The sequence below is a fragment of the Lithobates pipiens genome, unplaced genomic scaffold (genome assembly GCF_037356315.1).
Source record: "Lithobates pipiens isolate NorthernLeopardFrog02 unplaced genomic scaffold, aLitPip1_a1.2 Scaffold_22, whole genome shotgun sequence".
NCBI lineage: Eukaryota > Metazoa > Chordata > Amphibia > Anura > Ranidae > Lithobates > Lithobates pipiens.
The window spans coordinates 302,570,661-302,592,061 of NW_027507784.1; the positions used below are offsets into that span (position 1 = coordinate 302,570,661).

General features: G+C 46.0%; 1 long non-coding RNA gene across 1 annotated transcript in view; it reads right to left on the reverse strand.

The window, feature by feature from the left end:
- Positions 1-4,873: 4,873 nt before the first annotated feature.
- Positions 4,874-21,401, reverse strand: part of LOC143924804 (uncharacterized) — a 28,435-nt gene continuing 11,907 nt past the window's right edge. The window contains exon 2 of the long non-coding RNA XR_013261914.1: positions 4,874-5,150. This is a non-coding gene — a long non-coding RNA (uncharacterized LOC143924804). The remainder of the gene's footprint in view (positions 5,151-21,401) is intronic.

Sequence of the window (21,401 nt, forward strand, 5' to 3'; positions counted from 1 at the left end):
GATTGTCCACATCACCTGCCACGTCACTTGCCACATCACCTGCCACAAGTTGTGGATTGTCCACTTGCCACGTCACTTGCCACATCACCTGCCACGTCACTTGCCACAAGATGTGGATTGTCCACTTTCCATGTCACCTGCCATGCCACCTGCCACAAGTTGTGGATTGTCCACTTGCCACGTCACCAGCCACATCACCTGCCACAAGTTGTGGATTTCCACTTGCCACGTGACTTGCCACATCACCTGCCACATCACTTGCCACGTCACCTGTCACAAGTTGTGGATTGTCCACTTTCCACATCACTTGCCACCTGCCATGTCACTTGTCACAAGCTGTGGATTGTCCACTTGCCACGTCACCTGCCACAAGTTTTGGATTGTCCACTTGCCACGTCACTTGCCACGTCAGCTGCCACGTCACTTGCCACAAGATGTGAATTGTCCACTTGTCACATCACCTGCCACATCACTTGCCACATCACCTGCCACGTCACCTGCCACAAGTTGTGGATTGTCCACTTGCCACGTCACTTGCCACATCACCTGCCACGTCACTTGCCACGAGATGTGGATTGTCCACTTGCCACGTCACTTGCCACGTCACCTGCCACGTCACTTGCCACGTCACCTGCCACAAGTTTTGAATTGTCCACTTGCCACGTCACTTGCCACGTCAGTTGCCACGTCACTTGCCACAAGATGTGGATTGTCCACTTGTCACATCACCTGCCACATCACTTGCCACATCACCTGCCACAAGTTGTGGATTGTCCACTTGCCACGTCCCTTGCCACGTCCCTTGCCACGTCCCCTGCAACGTCACCTGCCACAAGTGGATTGTCCACTTGCCACATCACTTGCCACATCACCTGCCACAAGTTGTGGATTGTCCACTTGCCACGTCCCTTGCCACGTCCCCTGCCACGTCACCTGCCACAAGTGGATTGTCCACTTGCCACATCACTTGCCACATCACCTGCCACAAGTTGTGGATTGTCCACTTGCCACGTCACCTGACACAAGTTGTGGATTGTCCACTTGTCACATCACCTGCCACATCACTTGCCACATCACCTGCCACGTCACCTGCCACAAGTTGTGGATTGTCCACTTGCCACGTCCCTTGCCACGTCCCTTGCCACGTCCCCTGCAACGTCACCTGCCACAAGTGGATTGTCCACTTGCCACATCACTTGCCACATCACCTGCCACAAGTTGTGGATGGTCCACTTGCCACGTCCCTTGCCACGTCCCCTGCCACGTCACCTGCCACAAGTGGATTGTCCACTTGCCACATCACTTGCCACATCACCTGCCACAAGTTGTGGATTGTCCACTTGCCACGTCACCTGACACAAGTTGTGGATTGTCCACTCGCCACGTCACTTGCCACATCCCCTGCCACAAGTGGATTGTCCACTTGCCACGTCACTTGCCACGTCCCCTGCCACAAGTGGATTGTCCACTTGCCACGTCACTTGCCACGTCACCTGCCACAAGTTATGGATTGTCCACTTGCCACGTCACATGCCAGTCACCTGCGACAAGTTGTTGATTTTCCACTTGCCACGTCACCTGCCAGATCACTTGCCGCGTCACCTGCCAGGTCACTTGCCACGTCACCTGCCACAAGTTGTGGATTGTCCACTTTCCACGTCACTTGCCACTTCACCTGCCACGTCACTTGCCACAAGTTGTGGATTGTCCACTTGCCACATCACTTGCCACCTGCCATGTCACTTGCCACAAGTTGTGGATTGTCCATTTGCCACGTCACTTGCCACCTGCCATGTCACTTGCCACAAGTTGTGGATTGTCCACTTGCAATTGCAATTGTTTAAAATATTTTTCTAATGGTTTTTCATCATTTGCAATAATTTTTGAGATTTTTAATGTAAAAAAAAAGGTCACCTTTAAAAACGCATATAAACGCAAACGCGGCTAAACGCGGTAGCGGCGTTTTGCCGCGTTTTACCGCGTTTTGCCGCGTTTTGCGTCTGAAACGTGGAAATTTTTGTTTCTGAACGCATTTTTTTGCTTCTGGAAAAACGAGACTAAACGCAACTGCATAAAAACGGAAAAAAACGAGACTGTGTGCATGGACACATAGGATAACATTGAATGAGTTCAGGGGCAGTTGAAAAAACTGTCCAACTGCATCTGAACGCGCGTTTAACTGCGTCTCGTGTGCATGAGGCCTTATAATGTGCTTGCATCAAAACTTATAAAAAAAAAAAGTCTCCAATAAATCACAAGATGCATTCTTATCTACTGGTCCTATTTTTCAAAAAAGCCTTCTGTGAGACTCCAATGTAACTTTCCTCTGTGCCTTTATATGCTTTCTCCAAGTGGGTGTCAGAAGCTCCCAAAAAAGAATTTTAAACCTACAGTGCATCCAGAAAATATTCAGTGCTTCACTTTTTCCACGTTTTGTTGTGTTAAATTCATTATTTTCCTTTAAAATTTTACAAACCATACCCCATAATGACAACGTGAAAGACGTTTGTTTGAAATCTTTGCAAATTTATTAAAAATAGAAAAAAAATCCCAGTATTCACAGCCTTTGCTCAATACTTTGAAGCACCCTTGGCATCAATTACAGCCTCAAGTCTTTTTGAGTATGCTACAAGCTTGGCACACCTTTTTTGGGCAGTTTCTCCCATTCTTTTTTGCAGGACCTCTCAAAATCAATCAGGTTGGATTGGGAGTGTCTGTGCACAGCCATTTTCAGATCTCTCCAGAGATTTTTCAAAAGGGATCAAGTCAGGGCTCTGGCTGGGCCACTAAAGGACATTCACAGAGTTGTCCCATAGCCACTCCTTTGTTATCTTGGCTGTGTGTGTAAGGTCGTCCTGTTGGACGAGAAACCTTTGCCCCAGTCTGAGGTCCAGCGTGCTCTCAGGCAAGTTCTCATCAAGGATATCTCTGTACATTGCTGCATTCATCTTTCCTTCGATCCTGACCAATCTCTCTTCAGGTGAATTTTGGCAAACCAGGTGGGCTGCCATCTGCTTTTTTAGTGAGTGTCTTCTGTCTGACCACTCTACCATACAGGCCTGATTTGTGGAGTGCTGCAGCGATGGTTGTTCCTCTAGAAGGTTCTCCTCTCTACACAGAGAAATGCTGGAGCTCTCAGCCCACCAGGTTCTTGGTCAACTCCCTGACTAAAGCCCTTCTCCCCCGATTGCTCAGTTTGGTCGGGTGGCACGCTGTAGGAAAAGTCCTGGTGGTTTCAAACTTCTTCCATTAATGGATGATGGAGGCCACTGCAGCATTGAAGGTTCTAATGAGCACAGACGTTTTTCTTTACCCCTTCCCAGATTTGTACCTCGATACAATCTAGTGTGTCTATACAAGGTCCCACAGTTCATGTCAGAGCACAAACAAAGCCATGAAGTCCAAGGAATTGTCTGTAGACAGGTGTGTGCCTTTCCAAATCATGTCTAATCAACTGAATTTACCACAGATGAACTCCAAGTTGTAGAAACATCTCAAGGATGATCAGTGGAAACAGGAAGCACCTGAGATGAATTTTGAGTGCTATGGCAAAGGCTGTGAATACTTACGGTATGTACATGTGATTTATTTTTATTTTTTTCACATTTTATTTTTAATAAATTTGCAAAGATTTCAAACAAATGTCTTTTGCAGTGTCATTATGGGGTATTGTTTGTAGACTTTTAAGGAAAATATTGAATTTAATCCATTTCGGAATAAGGCTGTGAATACTTTCCGAATACACTGTAAAGGAATACTCGTTTTATAAATGCATTTTCGTGAGTAGCACAGATTATATTTTGTGGAAATAATTTTTTTTTTTTTTTTTTGCAGTATTACACTATGGGTGAGATTTACTAAAACTGGTGCAGCTGTGCAGAGTAATCAATGAGCTTCTAATTTCAGCTTGTTCAATTAAAGCGACATTAAAGTATTTTTTTTTTCTAAAATAACATGTTGTTTATACTTCTCTGCTCTGTGCAGTGGTTTTGCACAGAGCAACCCAGATCCTCCTCTTCTCGGGTCCCACGCTGGTGCTCCTGGCTCCTCCCTCCTGCTAGGTGCCCCCTGCGGAAGCAGCTTGCTCTAGGTGCACACAAACAGGCACGCTCCTAATCCGCGGCTCTGCGTGTCCATTCACACAAGGAGCTGTGGTTCCGGCTCTGCCTCCTGCATCTCCTGATTGGCTCAATGGCTGTGATTGACTACAGCTGGAGCCCATAGGGAGTGTGAGTCACTTTAAAGCCAAGGCTCTAATGGACATTGCTGGATTAAAAGGGGGCTCAGGTAATTATTGGGGGGGCTGCTGCTGCTGCACAGTTTTTTTTTTTACCTTTATGCATAATGGTAATAAAAAACCTTTTTTTACATTTTAAGTTTTAACAATAAAACCTAGAAGCAGATTGGTTAATATGCACAGCTGCACCAGTTTTAGTAAATCACCCATAGTGTAATACTGCAAAGAAAAGAAAGAGAAACTATTAACACAAAGTTTAGTATGTGCTACTTACAAAAATGTGTTTATAAACGGGTATTTTTTTTAAACCCAATGCTAACTCCACCATGTGTGTGATCCACCAATCAATCCATGCCCCTTAACACCACTTCTCCTGATCTTCTATACCAGTGTTTCTCAACTCCAGTCCTCAAGTGGCCCCAACAGGTCATGTTTTCAGGATTTCCATTGATTTGCCCAGGTGATGTGATCAGTTTCACTGCCTCAGTAATTACCACAGCCATTTCATCTGAGGGAAATCTTGAAAACATGACCTGTTGGGGCGCCTTGAGGACTGGAGTTGATAAACACTGTTCTATACTGCAATATTAGGACTCTGCCATGTAAAATACTCAAAGGGCCCATAGTGCAGCAATATCACTAAAATCCAGTATTTATTATACAAGAATTCACTTACAAAGAAATGCTGATAAAAGCCTGTAAACCTCTTTTAAGATGGTCACCATGGCACTTCCAGCGTACGTGATGTCGCTTCTGGCAGCTGCCGCGTTTCGTCCAATGGACTTCTTTCCAGGATGTCCTAGGTCCTGTCATGATATTTTGAACCCTTCTGTGATATGTCCTGCTGGTGGTGTGATTCTGAGCAGAAGAGAGTAGCCATGGAAGGACAGGAATGATAAAATTCCCAGGAACCCTAGGTGAAAAGAGAAAAAAGCCAAAATGCACTAATGCAGTCACCATATTTAAGAGCTTGTAAACGCCAATATATTCAAATGGTGTTTAGATACTTATTCACTGCTGCAATTAAATGTGAATGTGCAACACTTGGGTCCAATCCCCCACTACTCCTTTCTTGTGCAGAATGCAGCTTGTACAGTTCTACAGCCCAAATGCCTCTCAGTCCATGGCAACAGCATACCCAGACTCCAGCGATACAAATTATGGCATTCCAGCAAGCTCTGACTGGGCTTCAAGTAGCAAGCTTTTAACTTCTCACCCGATGCTTTCCAACACCCTCTGCGCACCTTGAAGTCCCCCGGCTCACCTCAGCAGCAGGTAAAGGTGCTCAACATTCTGATGATGAACCATTAACAGCTGCTTTCATAAAGCAAAGTACTGCAATAGTAACCTGGTATGAAACCATATCAAGGTAGGAAGGTCCATATGTTGCAATCCAGGTTGAGACTCAGGCATTTCATACTCTACAGGCAGCCTAGCAAATACGAACCCACTTCAATGAGGAATGCTTAAATGGTAGATAATGCAGCAGCAAGACACAGAGGGTGTGTCAAGCTGAATGCCAGCCTAAGGGCAATTTCAGTGGTTGTACAGAGGACATCCACTGTCCCATGTTATGCTGCAGCACATCCCCATACCAAAAAAGGCTATTGTAATTATTGTTTTAAATTATTATAATCAACTTTTTTTGGGGGTCTTTGGCAAAATATCAGATTTAAGGTTTAAACAGACCCTCTGCTCTTTTGAGATTCATCACTTATTTTCTCTGCAGCTGCATGGTACAGTGAATGAATGGGAAGTGCTCTGTGGGTGAGCAGCTTCCTATTCTTCACAAACTGAAGTGCTACAAGGGGTGGGCACATGGGAGGCTGGGCAATAGTGGGAATCAGCGCTGCACGCAGTGATTATGGTTTGCCTAGGTACACCCTGTGTGCACGCCTATGTTAACCCACTCCTCAATTTCAGCTTTTTCCAGTCCCGTTCCCCTAGTGCTATGGTGGTGGACTGGACAGGAGCAGTGAAACTCACGCTCATGCCCGCTAAGCTCACATCTCCCTCTTCCAGGCGGGCAGCGTCTCAGAAGATTGCTGCATCCCCATCCCACCCACACAACAAGTGGCCAGAGCCTGAAACTGTCAGTCCCAAAGCTAGAGGGACAAAATCATCCCTCCAGCAGCCATTACAGCCTGCACTGTGTGCTGCTCGGAATGACAGGCGTGGCGGCAGCATCACATTGTCATTCTTTCAGCTGGAGAGCTGGGTGCTCACCTGCTCTCGGCGCCTCCTCTCCACTCGCCCTCAGCAAATTTCCACTAGCCAAATGTGAGCAGGAGCGTGGAAATTTTGAGGGCTGCGCTAGATTATATAATATATATTACACACAGACGATCTGACACTTCCCAGTAGGGGGCGCACATGCGTGCCACTGGCAGCTAGCTTCCTCTGTGATTACACACAGCTGAAGCCTATGTAAAAACAGCAGATCACTGTTCTGACAAGAGGGATGGCATAGATCCGGTGTCTGCAGGAAATAAATTCTGTCTCTTCCCTTAGCATAGCTCCACCTCTTCACAGGAAACACTGCGTGACAACGCCCCTTTTTAAAGCAGCTGCTTCCACCATACCCTCAGTTTTAGTGTTTCCTCCGCAATGGTGGAAGCACTGCTGGGGAACCAGAGGGGCTGCGCTCTATCCAAGGAGAGGGTTTTGGTGTAGTACCTTCAGATTTTATGCTCAAGACCAGCCCAGCACCTTCCTCGCCGTCTCACAGGTGTAATGGACTGCTAGAGGTCGTCTGCCCATGGTGTTCGGGGGGCCGCGGGTGTGCTCAGAACGAGAGTTCCATGGCATGGCAGCATCGAATCTCGAACGGCGAGTGACGCCAGTTCCGGTGGGCGGAGACTTTCGGTGGGGCATAGCAGCGATTGGTTCCGGCTGCTGGAATGCAGGAGGAAGGGGAGGGTCCTCTGGCCGGGACTTCCTTTTCTTTGGCACATGGAGGACACCATTCAAAAGCACACAAGCAGTGGCTGCAACCTTCGTTATGGAGGAAGAATCGTCAGCAGCAATGGCGGGTGCAGGCGCCCAGGTTCCCGGCCAGTCCCAGGTAGGAGAGGTAAAGCGTTGCCTCTTTCTTTGTATATCACTGGGTGTTTTCTTTTTTTGTTGAAACAAAAACCTGCAGCTGTCTGCTTTGGTGTAAATGTTCCATTAGCAGTTCAGCAAGGAGTGAGATTCTGGGCACTTACGGTGTTGGCTGTGGGTACTATTCGTTCTCTCTTTTTTTTTTTTTTTTTTTTTTAGAGGCTATAGCTAAAGAAGGACCTTGAGGTTCTTTTGTTTTTCTGTTTCAGAAAGCTATGGCCAAGTCAGAGAGAACATCAGGGAAAAAATGACCCTCATGCAAAAATCCTTTAAGGGACTCTTGGCCCAAACCCCTGTGCAGATCCTGCATTGCGGATTTAGTAAGAGTCCTCACAGAAGTGCAAGGAGCTCTTATATTCTGTAAGAAAAGAAATCACAGAGGCCTTAGGGACAGTGCGTTCCCTTGTGAAAAAGCGTGGCCAGAGTTCCAGCCAAGAACAGAGCTCTCAGTCCAGTCTCCCTCCGTCCACTTACATACATGTGAAAAGTGAGTCTGCGGAAGAAAGGGAATGCATTCCTCCCTCAACCATTGATTCTGAGTATGAGGAGGAGGAAGAAGCCAGATCTAGATGCAAACTTTAGCTTGATGAGGTGGATGATCTACTCAAGGAAATTTATACTACCCTGGAGATCCAGGAAGAAAAAACCCAGCTGTCAGTACATAAGACGTACCCAAGGGCTGGAGGAGATTAAACACAGAGTCTTCCCTGTGCATAATGTTTTAACAGACACTATTAAAAAGAAGTGTTAGGATCCAGAAAAAGGGTAGTTCTTCTCTAAAGCCCTTTCAAAGGAGGTTTCCTTTTGAGGAAAATGAGGAATTTGTGTGGTATAAAAAAACAAAAATAGATGCTGCCTTTTCACAAGTGTCTAGGAAGATTGATTTAGCCTTTGAGGATATGGGGATTCTCAAAGATGCGATGGACAAGGGGGCAGATGGGCTACTGAAGAAAGCCAATCTGAAACCCACAATGGCAGCTACAGCTGTAGCTAGGAATTTGGAGTGTTGGCTAGACCAACTTAATAATCATGTGGTAGCGGGTACCTCCAGAAAATATATATTGGAGTCCTTCCCTACATTGCTTAAGGCCGTCAAATATATGGCAGATGCCTCTGCAGAGTCTATCAGGATATCTGGCAGATCCTCAGCGCTTGTTAACTCAGCGAAAAGAGCCCTCTGGCTAAAGACGTGGTCAGGAGATTCGGCTTCTAAAGTAAAACTGCGGAATTCCCTTTTCAGGGGATCTGATGTTCGTGCCAGAACTGGAGACTATCCTTGACAGGACTGCAGACAAAAAGAGAGCTTTCCCACAGAAAAAGAAAGTGGTGCAGCAGAGGAAGAATTTTCATCCTTTTCGACGATAAGGAAAAAGACCAAACAAAAGACACTGGAATCCTCAGAGAGGCAGAGGCGGGGTACTTTTTAGAAACCCAGAGCAATCCCCCTAATAAACACTGACGTTCTCCCAGTAGGCGAGAGACGTCAGGATTTAGTACCAGTTTGGAAAGATACAACGAAGTCCATTTGTTCTGGGGTTAATCAAACAGGGTTATTATCTAGAATTATCACCAAGTCCCCCAAGTCGGTTTCACATCACAAACCTGCCAAGGGATCAGGAGAAGGCTCTGGCTATGAAATCTCCTCTTCAAGAGCTGATGCAACAGAAAGTCATCTCCCAGGTTCCAAAAGGTCAAGAGGGGAAAGGGTTTTACTCACATATTTTTCTGGTGAATGAATGAATGAAATACTTGTATAGCGCACAATGCGAACTGAATCGCCTCTAGACGCTGTGGCGAGCTTTGATCATCTGCTAAAAGAGGAAGGTCTTGAGTTTTTTCCTAAAAGCCAGGTGATTTTCTTCCAGGCGGATGTTGATTGGTAGAGCATTCCATAGCCGAGGCCCTTGGACAGCGAATCTCCGATCCCCCTTGGATTTATACCGGGCTTTGGGCACGAGGAGGAGGGTTTTGTTGGCTGATTGAAGACTGCGGTTTGGTGTGTAATGATTTATTTTCTCCATTAGGTATTGCGGAGCTTCTCTATGCACGCATTTGTGGGTGAGGCAAAGGGTCTTGAACGTGATACGATTTTTTACGGTTAGCCAATGTAAGCTCCTCAGCGAAGGAGAGATTGATTCCCAGGGTTTTTTTCCTGTTATCAGCCTTGCCGCCGTGTTTTGGATCAGTTGTAATCGCGCAAGTTGATATTGTGGTAATCCTATGTAAAGCGAGTTTGCGTAGTCCAGTTGTGAATTAATGATTGTTCCAACTACCACTGCTTTGTCATTCTTTGGGATAAAAGGGATTAGTCTGCGAAGCATGCGGTGAGATCCACTGACTACTGCTCCTATTTGCGCATCCATTGACATTTGTGCGTCTAAAATAACCCAGAGACTCTTGGCTTTGGTCTTTGGGGAGATAGTCTGCCCAAAGACGGTTGGTGGAGACCAGGAGGTTTTGGTTGCCGGCTTATGATTTGGGTGTAAGATAAGAAGCTCTGTCTTTGATTCGTTCAGCTGCAGGGAGTTAGTAGTCATCCAGTCCTCTATTGATTTGAGGCAGTTTTCAAGTTGTTGGTGTTCTTTTTTTCCATTGATCCGGAAATAAAGTTGCGTGTCATCAGCGTAAGAGTGGAAGCAGAGATCTGAGCATCTGATGATTTGAAGGAGTGGGCGAATGTAAATTTTGAAGAGAATGGGTGACAAAGGAGAGCCTTGAGGGACTCCACAGGTGACTGCCCGAGTTTCGGAGAGGAATTTTTTCTAGTTTTACTGTCTGTGACCGATTTCTTAGGAAGGACGCGAACCATTGGAGATCTATGTCTTGGACTCCGGCTACTTCTGTGAGGCGGACGAGTAGAGTATTGTGATCTACTGTATCAAACGCTGCACTTAGGTCTAGCAGTACGAGGAGACACGGCTCTCCGTCACCTGCTGCTTCGAGTATACATATATACACACACTCTACATAATATGTGTGTGTATATGTATATATATATACACACACACACACACACACACACACACACGTTCAATGTATACCCTAAGGTAAATCCTAAATGGCTTTTTTTACTACATTTTTATTCAGATAAGGCAGAAAATGCCTAGGTGATAGTTAGAAAATAACTGTGTATTAGGCTAATGCAAAGTTTTTGAAGATAACACTGGGTATGATGCAAGTGGAAACTCCCTGGAGGATCACCCGGTTTTATGCAAACAAGATCACCCTGGTTTTATGCAAACTGTTAAGGCTTATTCACACCAGTGTACTGTGATATCACGTGCATTCATTTTAAATGAGGTGCATTTGGATGCCATTTTGAATGACATCTCTACACGCCTGCATTGGAGCCCACTGCAACATACCATCCGCTGTGGTGTACTGGAATACAAAAATGCAGCAGGTACAATTGGTCCACTGAGGTACCTTAAAGAGGATGCAGGCTTGTACCTACAGTTAAACTGTCCAATGTAATAAGGCTTACCTGTAGGTACTATGAATATCTATGATATTCGCACTTCATGAAGCCGGTGATGTTACCGGCGCATGTGCTCTGAAGGGACGGTATACCCATGCCGTCCCTTCAGAGCTCCATGCCGCAGTCTGTGACTCCCGTGCACATGCGCGGGAGTGACGTCATCCCAGTGCGGTCAATCAAAAGGCTGGAGGACACGAACCGGAAGACCAGGTGAAGATGGAAGCGTCTGTCAGAGCTGACATCACAGCGATGCAGGGCATCGTTCTAAGGTAAGTATTTTATAATGTGCTAGTATGCGATGCATACTAGCACGTTATGCCTTTACTTTGCAGGGGGTTTTAAAAAAGAAAATTGGGCATGGTTTACTTCCTCTTTAACCACTTTCAGACCGGACCATTTTGCTGGTAAATGACCAGAGGTCTTTTTACAATTTGGCACTGCGCTGCTTTAACTGGTAATTGCGCGGTCATGCAATGTTGTACCCAAACAAAATTTGCGTCCTTTTCTTCCCACAAATAGAGCTTTCTTTTGATGGTATTTGATTGCCTCTGCGATTTTTATTTTTTGCGATATAAACGTAAAAAGACCGCAAATTTTGAAAAAAAATGATATTTTCTACTTTTTGTTATTAGAAAAATCCAATAAACTCAATTTTAGTCATACATTTAGGCCAAAATGTATTCAGCCACATGTCTTTGGTAAAAAAAAAGTCAATAATTGTATATTTATTGGTTTGCGCAAAAGTTGTCACATCTACAAACTAAGGTACGTTTTCTGGAATTTACGCAGCTTTTAGTTTACGACTGCCTATCTCATTTCTTGAGGTGCTAAAATGGCAGGGCAGTACAAAACCCCCCCAAATGACCCCATTTTGGAAAGTAGACCCCCTAAGGAAATTGATAAGTGGCATGTTGAGCCCATTGAATATTTTATTTTTTTGCCTCAAGCGATTGAATAATGACAAAAAAAAAATATTTTTTTTTTTTACACAAAGTTGTCACTAAATGATATATTGCTCACGCATGCCATGGGCATATGTGAAATGACACCCCAAAATAAATTCTGCTGCTTCTCCTGAGTACGGGGATACCACATATGTGGGACTTTTTGGGAGCCTAGCCGCGTACGGGGCCCCGAAAACCAAGCACCGCCTTCAGGCTTTCTAAGGGCGTAAATTTTTGATTTCACTTCTCACTACCTATTACAGTTTTGAAGGCCATAAAATGCCAAGATGGCACAAAACCCCCACAAATGACCCCATTTTAGAAAGTAGACACCCCAAGCTATTTGCTGAGAGGCATTTTGAGTCCATGGAATATTTTATATTTTGCCACAAGTTGCGGAAAAATTACAAACTTTAATTTTTTTTAATTTTTTTGCACAAAGTTGTCACTAAATGATATATTGCTCACACATGCTATGGGCATATGTGAAATGACACCCCAAAATAAATTCTGCTGCTTCTCCTGAGTACGGGGATACCACATGTGTGGGATTTTTTGGGAGCCTAGCCGCGTACGGGGCCCCGAAAACCAAGAACCGCCTTCAGGTTTTCTAAGGGCGTAAATATTTGACTTCACTCCTCACTACCTATTACAGTTTTGAAGGCCATAAAATGCCAAGATGGCACAAAACCCCCACAAATGACCCCATTTTAGAAAGTAGACACCCCAAGCTATTTGCTGAGAGGCATGTTGAGTCCATGGAATATTTTATATTTTGCCACAAGTTGCGGGAAAATTACAAACTTTTTTTTTTTTTTTTCACAAAGTTGTCACTAAATGATATATTGCTCACGCATGCCATGGGCATATGTGAAATGACACCCCAAAATAAATTCTGCTGCTTCTCCTGAGTACGGGGATACCACATATGTGGGACTTTTTGGGAGCCTAGCCGCGTACGGGGCCCCGAAAACCAAGCACCGCCTTCAGGCTTTCTAAGGGCGTTACAGTTTTGAAGGCCATAAAATGCCAAGATGGCACAAACCCCCCCCAAATTACCCCATTTTGGAAAGTAGACACCCCTAAATTTAGGGGTACACTAGTGAGACTAGGTAATAAATGGCGGGTGCCCTGAAACTATAAAAAAATAACTAACCAACCAGCGTCACCTGTAACAGTTATATGGTGATCACTGGTGAAAGGGTTAACTAGGGGGCAATCAGGGGGCTTTATGCGGTAGTATATGGGGGTCCCTGGCGCTATAAAAAGCTGCGGCGAACCTAAATACCTACCTGCCTAACTAGCATCACCTGTGACACTAATACAGCGATCAGAAAAATTATCGCTTATTAGGCTGGGTTCACACTGGAGCGATGTGGGAACGCCACGAATGCGCGGCGGGTTCCCGCATCACATGCCTCCCGGCGGCAGTTCACACTGCCCTATGCGAACTGCTGGGAGTGTCAGTGAAATGTTAATGACACCCCCAGATCAGTTCGCATATCGCAGTGCGATCTGCAAACTCTGATCGCATGGTGTGAACACCCATGCGATCCGATTCTGCTGCGGACCAAAAAAAGGGTCCCGTGCGAGTTTGCGGCGGGTGCGACACGAATTCAGCCATACTATCTGTATGGCTGAACTCGAATCGCACAGAGATCGGATGTGATTTGCACTGCAGTGCGGTGCGAATCACATCCGTTCTCATAAACCGCTGCAATGTGAACCCAGCCTTAGTGACACTGGCGACGGGGGGTGATCACGGGGTTAAACCTTTATTGGGGGGGTTAGGGGGGTACCTTAGAACTAAAGGGGGCTAACCCTAACTGCCCTAACAGTTATTACAGTCACAAATGACACCCGCTTGGTGATCAGGGGGTTAAACCTTTATTAGGTAATAAATGGCGGGTGCCCTGAAACTATAAAAAAATAACTAACCAACCAGCGTCACCTGTAACAGTTATATGGTGATCACTGGTGAAAGGGTTAACTAGGGGGCAATCAGGGGGCTTTATGCGGTAGTATATGGGGGTCCCTGTCGCTATAAAAAGCTGCGGCGAACCTAAATACCTACCTGCCTAACTAGCGTCACCTGTGACACTAATACAGCGATCAGAAAAATGATCGCTTATTAGGCTGGGTTCACACTGGAGCGATGCAGGAACGCCACGAATCCGCGGCGGGTTCCCGCATCGCATGCCTCCCGGCGGCAGTTCACACTGCCCTATGCGAACTGCTGGGAGTGTCAGTGAAATGTTAATGACACCCCCAGATCAGTTCGCATATCGCGGACCAAAAAAAGGGTCCCGTGCGAATTTGCGGCGGGTGCGGCGAATGGCTGAACTCGAATCGCACAGAGATCGGATGTGATTTGCACTGCAGTGCGGTGCGAATCACATTCGTTCTCATAAACCGCTGCAATGTGAACCCAGCCTTAGTGACACTGGCGACGGGGGGTGATCACGGGGTTAAACCTTTATTGGGGGGGGTTAGGGGGGTACATTAGAACTAAAGGGGGCTAACCCTAACTGCCCTAACAGTTATTACAGTCACAAATGACACCAATGCAAAAAAAAAAAAAAAAAATGACATTGGTGTCACTGTGACTGGGGGGGGGCAGGGGTAATTGGGGGGGGGTGATCGGGGGGGTGTGAGTGTGCCTGGCATGTTCTACTGTGTAGTGTCGTGTTGGTGCAACTCACTGATCCTCTCTCCTCGGTGTCGGAACGAAAAATACCGACACGGAGGAGAGATTACATCACTTCCTCTCCTGTGTTTACATTACAGGAGAGGAAGTGATGTCACGAAGACTTTCTATTCGTCGGGAGCGATCGCGAGGGGGTGGCCATGAATGAATGGCCGTCCCCTCGTCCGGGATCGCCCCCGAACGAATACCGACCGCCGCGGGCACCGGGCGGGGGCCCGATCGGGCCCCCGACCCGCGGGAAGGCAGGGACGTACATGTACGCCCATATGCCTGCCCGTGCCATTCTGTCGACGTACATTGTCGTGCGGCGGTCGGGAAGTGGTTAAGCATCCATTTCAAATTAGTATAGGTTGCAGATCTATCATCTGAAAACTAGGCTAGATTTTTTTGGAACCCCAAGCTGGGTGATCAATGGCAAAACACTAGTCAATGGTCTCTGCTAAATGTGACATTTAAGCAAGCCATTATACAGTTTTCTTTCCTTCAATCATAGATAGGAAGGAAAGAAAATTGCTTGATTCTCCCACCACAGTCAGGGTTGATGAGGGAATGAGCAGGTTTCCCAGCTGTCAGATTACAATGATCACAGTTGACAGCTGAAGCAGTTGGCAGTTATCACATGAAAAAACCTGACAGGCTGGTTGTTCTGAAGTCGATGGATGGACTTTAGTACAACCAGCCTGCACATAGACGTATCAAAATTTGCCTGGTTCCTGCTGAACCAACCAAATTTCAATCCATCTATGGCTGGCCTCAGCCAGAGTCAGACAATCAGCTGCACTGGCTGAGCCCTGAGCACATTTTACTTGAATCCACCCCTTTGGCATGTGACGGGGTAGACTTTTTTTTTTAAAACTGCCCATCAATTAAACACAGCGGCAGGACGGGGGGGGGGGGTGCCAGATGGAGGGATGGAGGGACAGCAGGCCCAGATCCTACACAACAATAGAAATGCATATTCTAGAAAGTTTAACAAATCAGCAGATAAAGATATTTCAAACACCTGGTGTTAGCACTTGAATCATCCCGACACCATGGTTGTTTTGGTGTCAGGATGATTGAAGCACATTATTTCTATTATAACATTGTAATATAAAGTTAAATCACTCAACTCACCATAATGCAGAATCAGTGGGAGCCCTGAGCATGTCCCTAGCCATGTCGCCTGCCACCAGGTGCCCCCAGCGGAGTCCCTCCTTACACGCAGCCTGTGTCACATAAAATGCAGCAGGACGTGCCACCATCAATTGCAGCAGCATGTGTCACCACCAAATTGCAGCAGCCTCACATCAAACCCCCCCCCCCCTCCCTTCCCCCCTGGAGTGCGTTGTCCTCTCCAGCGGTGTCTCCTGTGGAGAGGTCCGTCCTCTCATACTTCCTGTTTTCTCTCTCCAATTGCGCCCAGGAGAGAGAAAACAGGAAGAGACATCAACTCAGATGTCAATCAAACCACCCGGCCGTAGTAATATATACTACGAAGGGGCGGAAGCTACTCAGCGCTTCAGAAAGTGCTGCAAGGCGGGCTAAACACCCGCAAATGAAGCACCACGTCTGCAATCTCATGATTGCATAGACATGGCGCTTCCCATAGGTGCATTGTGTCCGGCGTCCGAACACAGTGCACTTAAGGACTTTTTTTTTTTTTTTAAAGGGCCAGCTTTAAAAAAAAAATTATTTTACTTTTTTTTGTGCCCAGGCAGGCCGCCACTGATTACACATCACTATGAACTGCCTACAATGATGTTTAGGCTCCTTTTTACATAGGAGCTTCCATTCCCCATACACAGACTGTCGAGTTTTATGTGATAGACCAACACAAAGTGGCCCATAATTGTGAAGTAGAAGAAAAATGATAAATGGTTTTCAACATTTTTTACAAATAAATATGTGAAAAGTATGGGGTACATTTCTATTCAGCCCCCCTGAGTCAATACTTTGTAGACACACCTTTCACTGCAATTACATCTGCAGGTCTTTTGGGGATGTCTCTATCAGCTTTGCACATCTAGTGAGTGACATTTTTGCCCATTCTTTGTAAAATAGCTCAAGCTCTGTCAGGTACGATGGAGAGCGTCTGTGAACAGCAATTTTCAAGTCTTGCCACAGATTCTCAATTGGATTTAGGTCTGGACTTTGACTGGGCCATGCTAACACATGAATATGGTTTGATCTAAACCATTCCATTGTAGCTCTGGCTGTAGAGTCGTTGTCCTGCTGAAAGGTGAACCCCCACCCCAGTCTCAAGTCTTTTGTAGACTCTAACAGGTTTTCTTCTAAAATTGCCCTGTATTTGGCTCCATCCATCTTCCCATCGACTCTGTCCAGCTTCCCTGTCCCTGCTGAAGAAAAGCATCCCCACAACATGATGCTGCCACCACCATGATTCAGGGCAGGCATGATGTGTTCAGGGTCATGTGCAGTGTTAGTTTTCTGCCACACATAGCATTCAATTTTGGTGCTGTGTCCCCCACATGGCTTCTCACAAATTGCAAATGGGACTTCTTATGGCTTTCCTTGAACAATGGCTTTCTTCTTGCCACTCTTCCATAAAGGTCAGATTTGTGGCATGCATGACTTAAGCTGGATACACACTATACAATTTTCTTTAGATTTTTTTCCTTTATATTTATCAAAATCATATAATATGAGGTCAAACTTAAACATTTTGAATTTGTATGCAATCAGGCAGGCCCCTGCACTACATAGTTGAAGGTAAATCTAAAGGAGATTGAGCAACAAAAGTTGTACAGTGTGTATCCAGCTTAATAGTTGTCCTGTGGACAGATTCTCCCGCCTGAGCTGTGGATCTCAACAGCTCCTCCAGAGTTACCATGGGCCTCTTGGCTGCTTCTCTGATTAATGCTCTCCTTATCTGGCCTGTCAGTTTAGGTGGACGGCCATGTTTTGGTAGGTTTATAGTTGTGCCATACTCTTTCCATTTTTGGATGATGAATTGAACAGTGCTCCATGAGATGGTCAAAGCTTGGGATTATTATATTTAATTTTTTTTTTATAACCTAACCCTTCTTTAGATTTCTCCGCAATTTTATCCCTGACCTGTCTGGTGTGTTCCTTGGCCTTCATGATGTGGTTTGTTCACTAACAAACCTCTGAGGGCTTCACAGAACAGCTGTATTTATACTCCATTTATTAATTAGGTGACTTCTGGAGACAATTGGTTCCACTAGATTTCAGTTTGGGGTATCAAAGTAAAGGGGGGCTGAATACAAATGCATGTCACACATTTTAGATATTTATTTGTAAAACATTTGAAAGACCATTTATCATTTTATAGTACAATGTCCTGTTAGCCACCACTGTGTGCCTCTATAGGGTTAACAAACACTGTTCCTATTTTGAATCCGCTGCTAGCGTTATACACGTCTCATAGGTTCATGCAAAATTAATTCAAATATACTATAGTACGCTGCGCTATCAACATTACATTTTCAAAAAAGGCTATATATCATCCACACTAAGGTGACAATAGTGCTTCAATATCCATGCACTGCTATAAATAAAATTTCCCAAAAAAAATATTTTATTGTATATCATCCACAATAAAGTGACAATAGTGCCACAATATACATGCAATGCTGCAAATAAAGTGCGCTCACATGAAAAGTCCATAAGATATAAAACATCAATCTAAAAATTCATACATATATTAAACGTGAAAAAAAAAAAAAAAATATATATATATATATATATATATATATATATATATAAAAAGGCTAGCGTGCACTGTGCAAATTTCACAATTTCAGTCCACAAGTGCTGCAAAATCCTTCATGCGATTCAGTGGATATTGTGCAATCAAATTCAATATTAAAGTGCTGTGTTCACACTCCGGTGTCCCCCCCTAGGTATTAGCCGCTCACCTTGGAGCGCATGACCCCGCTGTTTAGGCTAGGTCAATACACTCTTTGGAACCTAAAATGGTTCAGCTGTATCTCCGGAATCCTAGGTGGACTTCACATATCTCAGTGTACCAGTGGGGTCCCTCTTGTGCCTTAGAGCGTATGACCCCGCTATTTAGGCTCTGCAAAGCTCCTTCCCCACCACACACCGCATACACACACAGGGTCTCCGGCACAAGAGGGACCCCACTGGTACACTGAGTGCATTTTTCATCCTCCTTGTGATGGGAAAAAAAAATTGTCCAATGTAATGCCTATAGATGGCTGGATATAAGTAGACGTGTATTTGCCTCCATCTGTCCATATCCAGGAAAGTAGGACCTAGGCATAAACTCGTTGGGCTTGGTCCAACAATCCTGAACAGACCCCAGATGTAAACGCATGCACATGTGCTTACACCCATATGGATAAATTGCAGTTCATTACTGATCTGTCTAATCACATGTCAAAAACGAACTGATGGAACGCCCGTGTGACAAGGCCCTTGGATTGAATATTTGTCAGCAGCTTTTATAACAATTAAGGATGTTTATAACATGAATCTGTCCTGTGTGACAATTCCGGGGCAGGTTGGTATCACACAATGAGAGCTCTCTGTAGTTCCCCATGGTTAAGGAGCCTACCATCCATTATGTTTATATCAAATTTTGCGCCAGTTTGATCTAAACATCTTATACTGAATGCAGACAAACTATTCGTAAACCTTTTCCCTTCCTCCTCCTCTAGCATATCCTGTATACATTTAACTTTTTAGTCTGGTCACTTGATCCTGCAGTTCCGGCCCCCCTGTGTCAGGGAGCACTTGATAACGGCTGGGAATTCCAGGGTCCATGATGTCACCCATAGACTTCCATAGCCCAGCCCTTGCTGGAGCTCCCTCCTCTCCCATGCAGCTGCTGATACAGGCGAGGCAAGTACACAGACCTTTATTATACAGGTTAGGCAGGACAGGTAGGAGGAGAGAGGAGGAAACATTTTTAAGAATAATTAGTATTAGGCCTGAATTTCACTTTAAGGACAGTCAAAGGTTAGGTTCACCCTGTGTCCCCCATTAGGGTTGCCACCTGTCCAGGATTTGCCTGGACAGTTCAGGTTTTGAATCATCAAATTATTCAGACCAGGCTGTTTTGGCCACACCCACTGTGTGCCAAGGCACGCTCTGTGTGCTACGTCACTACTCTCCTTGGGGAACCCAAACGTATCCCAGGTCTTTTATAATCCTATAGTGTTTACAGCAAAAAAAAAAAAAATGAATACAAAATTGCCTTGTGCTGCAAAAGTGTTAGGGTTTGGCTTGAAGAAAAGGTGGCAACCCTTGCCCCGATGCGTCTGCTACCTGCAAAGTTTTTGCTGCGGGTGTGGGAAAGCATTCATCCACTCCTGCACCTGCATAGATTTAACACAAGCCCTTAGGTTTAAAATCAGCTGTTTTTCCTCCAAATGTAAAAGTCATGTGAAACAGACTCATGAAAGCAATGCAGCTGAAGCCATCATCTCGATACAACTACGGAAAGGATGGGGTGTGGTTAGCTGCCCCCCTGAAAAATGCCGCCCAAGGCAAATGCCTTGTTTGCCTCTTGGTAGATACGCCCCTGGGCAGTACCATACTGACCAATGGCAGCCCATCCATAAGGGGCGCAAGGGTGCCGCCCCTCCTATCCATGCGTCCAGCCCCTAAACTACATGCAGGGCTCCGGATGCATCGATTCCAATGGGGAAGGTGTTTTTTTTGAAGCACGTGATTAGAGCTAGAGGCTCTAATAGGTTTAAAATAGGGTGGGCTCTGGGCACAGTGAGCCCACCCAGTTGTGACACTAGCAAATAAATATTCACTATTGTCGCACTAATTCTCCTCTCAGCCAATCAGGAAGTGGGTCTTGAGACCCGTTTCCCAATTGGCCGAAAGGAGAAGCTATGCTGGCCACCAGGAGGAGGAGGGAGGAGACACAGGGGAAGCTAGCTGGCCGCCCGTCACCCTGAGGAGAAGCCACACTGGGAGGAGGAGGGAGGAGAGTAGACGCAGCTGAAGCCAGGAGGGAAGACAGGGGTAAGTGTTGCAGTCGAACAACCGACCGACCTTGGGGGCAGGGGTGCGGGTAAACTGACCCGGGGGGTGACTGGCTGTGCACTGTTTTCCGGCCCCCCCCCCCCCCCAAATAAAAAAAATACCACCAGCCGCCACTGATACTGACACAGCCAGAAAGATGTCCGCAGACAGCGTTAATTTAGTTGACAAAAACATTTGTAAAAATTTTAATCAGTGCCCATTTTACAGTAACGAAAATGAAATGAAAAATACAGCACATTTTCATCCACTGACGAAAACTATGATGAAAATAAATTCCATTTTCATCAACGAATGAAACAAAATGAAAATGTGAGGGAGGGACGTTTACGTAAACTTCTGGTTTCACTGGAGCTCTGCCTGTGTAGAGCCTGTGAATGCTTCCTCTCCCATCAAGCATGGTAGCAAGTAGCACAGGACTCCTCAGATGAACATCCAGAGCACTGTGCATTACAGGCCTTCTCAGACCAGAGTACTGTGAGCGTGTACATTACACTCTTTTCCTCAGACCACCGTCCAGAGCACTGTGCAGCATTACAAGCCTCCTCAGACCACCGTCCAGAGCACTGTGCAGCATTACAGGCCTCCTCAGACCACCGTGCAGAGACACACACACACACACGCACGCACGCTGGAGGGGAGGACGCGCGCGCGCACACACACACACGGGGACGCTGGAGGGAGGACGCGCGCGCACACACACACACACGGGGACGCTGGAGGGAGGACGCGCGTGCACACACACACACACACACACGCACGGGGACGCTGGAGGGAGGACACACAGGGGGACGCTGGAAGGAGGACACACACACACACACGGGGACGCTGGAGGGAGTACGCACGCACACACGCACACACACACACACACACACGGGTCGCTGAAGGGGAAGGACGTGCGCACACACACACAGGGGGACGCTGGAGGGAGGACGCGCGCGCACACAC